Source organism: Bison bison, unplaced genomic scaffold (genome assembly GCF_000754665.1).
Source record: "Bison bison bison isolate TAMUID 2011002044 unplaced genomic scaffold, Bison_UMD1.0 scf7180017851735, whole genome shotgun sequence".
NCBI lineage: Eukaryota > Metazoa > Chordata > Mammalia > Artiodactyla > Bovidae > Bison > Bison bison.
Genome location: NW_011482308.1, coordinates 4,282 through 6,941, shown reverse-complemented (window position 1 = coordinate 6,941; position 2,660 = coordinate 4,282). Strand labels below are relative to the sequence as shown.

Genomic DNA, 2,660 nt, shown 5'->3' with positions numbered 1-2,660 from the left:
GGGGTGAGGGTATAGTGGGTTTTAGTTAAGGAAAGAATTTACTTAGCCTAAGGTCTAACGTGATTAATATCAAAGGTTAATACTTATTTCTTCTATATATTCATTAATGTGTGTAAGGGCAGGGGATGTGGAGTCTTAGCAACAAACATTGGCTCAACAAATGAAAAACCCTCACCAATACAATTTCTAATCAGCCCACTATACTTATACTAATAGTTTTCTAACTTTTCTAAGGAACCTGTTTTTAGAAGGTTTAAAGCATCTCGTGCCTCTCACGGTTGGGATGCTGTGAGCAATCACATGTGGCCGGACAAGCCTGTCAGGCAGGCTAGAGAACCTTCAGAGGAGTTTGTAGGTTAAAACACTCTTGTCACGCCCAGGAGTTTTTATTAACTGGAGCTCTAAGTTAACTCCTTCTCCGAAAGAGGTGGTGGGGTAAGACAGCCCCCCGTAAAGTCAGAGATGTAGGTGAGAGCACAAAGTAGTAAAGTAGGCAGGCTCTGGTTATGGGGGTAGATGCTCGAGGATTTCCAGGGGGACTCCTGAGGCTCCATCCCGCCTTTGCGTATGTCGAGCCTCCTTCCTCACGACCTTTGCCACGGGCAGAGTACCGCACTCTGGCCCCCAACACTTTCCCAGGCTTTTTGTTACTCATTTTTATCACACTCTAGATGTTCTGACCTGCTGTTTTCCCTGGATTATGTAGTCTTCATAACATTTAGGGGTTCTGTCATAATCCATGCAGGGAGTGATTCTTTAAATAGTATTCCTTCTTTAAGCATTTACATTTCTGCTAATTTTTTTGTTTTAAAAAAATGATACTGTGATAAACCTATTTGTATAGTAAGACTTTCAAATTTAGAATAACATCCCTAGGAAAGATCTGAAAAAAGGCTTTTTAGTGATTCCGATTATCAGGGTGAATCCGACTCAGTGCAGATGAAGACTTTGTGTTAACTTAGGAGCAGGCCTTCTAGTCCAGCATTCAACCCTGAATTACGTCAGGTTCCGCTTTTTCATTTGTATGATTCTCTAAAACATATATATTCATATTACACATATAGTTAAAACTATTCAGGCCAGATAGACAGTTGTTTTGGGGGGAGTTGCCTTGAGCAGCTTGCAGGATCTTAATTCACTAGGGTTGGAAGGCATGCCCCCTGTGGTGGGAGCACCCAGGGCTAACTGCTGGACAGCCAGGGAATTCCTAAGATAGAATTTTTTCGGATCAGCCTCCTAAAGCACCGTATCTTAGACCATGCTGTAGCTGCCTAAATGTCTTTCTCTCTCTCTCACACACACACATACACACACATACACTCTGGAGAATTAAAAGATGTACAAATGTCTGTCTAGAAAAACATGTACTGGGAAAGTTCTGTTTTGATCCTGAGGTTTTATTTAACAGGACAGCTCATGAAAACATAGCAGCAGTGAGAAATAAGGACCCTTCTACCCAGGTCATCTTCTGTTTGGAACAGGAAGGAGGAACTGAGCCCCTGGAGCCTACCCCCATGCCACTAAGTCAGTGGGAAAACCAGAATAATTGTGTTGCCCCTGGTGTGATGTTTCCTGGGAGTTATGATGAGCTGCTAATAAACGGTGTGTGGCTGTGGGATAATTGAAATAGCTCTGATTTTTGTGTGGAAGCTCTGATTGTGAATACTCACTCTCTCACCAACTGTATGATTTTAAATAGTTTGTTTTTACAGGATGAATATCCTTCATTGGAAAATAAGACCATCACAGACTATGATACTGCTGTTTCTTTCTAACTTCCTCCCTCTCCTTCCAAACCAGGCTGCTCCTGGCTGGGATGGTTCACAGTCTGACTGGGAAGACGCTATGCCTTCGTCTTGCCAACAAACAACCTCGCAGGGTTTAGCAGGAGCTTCCTCTGCAGGGCCTCCTTCACCTCCTTGTTGCGGAGGCTCTAGATGACGGGGGTGAGCATGGGGGTTATGAAGGTGCAGCAGACAGACACGACCTGGTCACTGGTATCGTCGGTGGATCCATGAGGCTGGACGTAGGTGAAATCACGGTGCTGTGGAAGGTGGCAATGGCCAGGAAGTGGGAGGCACACGTGGAGAGGGCCTTCTCCTTCCCAGCTGCCAAGCGCATCCTCCCAATGGCCACCAAGGCCAGGCCGTAGGAGGTGAGGACGAGGGCAGCAGGTAGATAGGTAGCCAGGGCAGAGAAGATATAGAGGACCACTCCTGCCATGGCTGTGTTGGCACAGGCCTGGCAGAGAAGGGGTTGGATGTCACAGAAGTAGTGCAGTACCTGGTTGGGCCCACAGAAAGGCAGGGCAAAGACATTCCCAGTCTCGATAGCAGAATTAGCGCCACTGAAAGTGAGGAAGCAGCCACCAGCTGGAGACAGGTGCCCCTGGTCATGACGGAGCCGTAGTGGAGAGGTCGGCAGGTGGCCGTGCAGCGGTCGCAGGCCATGGAAGCCAGCAGGAAGCTCTCAGCTGTGGCGTGCATCACAAAGAAGGTCATCTGGACCAAGCAGCCGTTGAAGGGGATGGACCTGTCAGAGGCCAGAAAGTCGACCAGCAGCCTGGGTGTGACCACAGAGGAGTAGCAGATATCAAGGAAAGAGAGGATGCTGAGAAAGATCCACGGGACTGTGGAGGCAGGACTCCATGAGGCTGAGCG

At 47.4% G+C, this 2,660-nt stretch overlaps 1 pseudogene; it reads right to left on the bottom strand.

Moving 5' to 3' along the window:
- LOC104997012 overlaps positions 1-2,660 on the bottom strand; it is a 7,691-nt pseudogene that overhangs the window by 1,530 nt on the left and 3,501 nt on the right.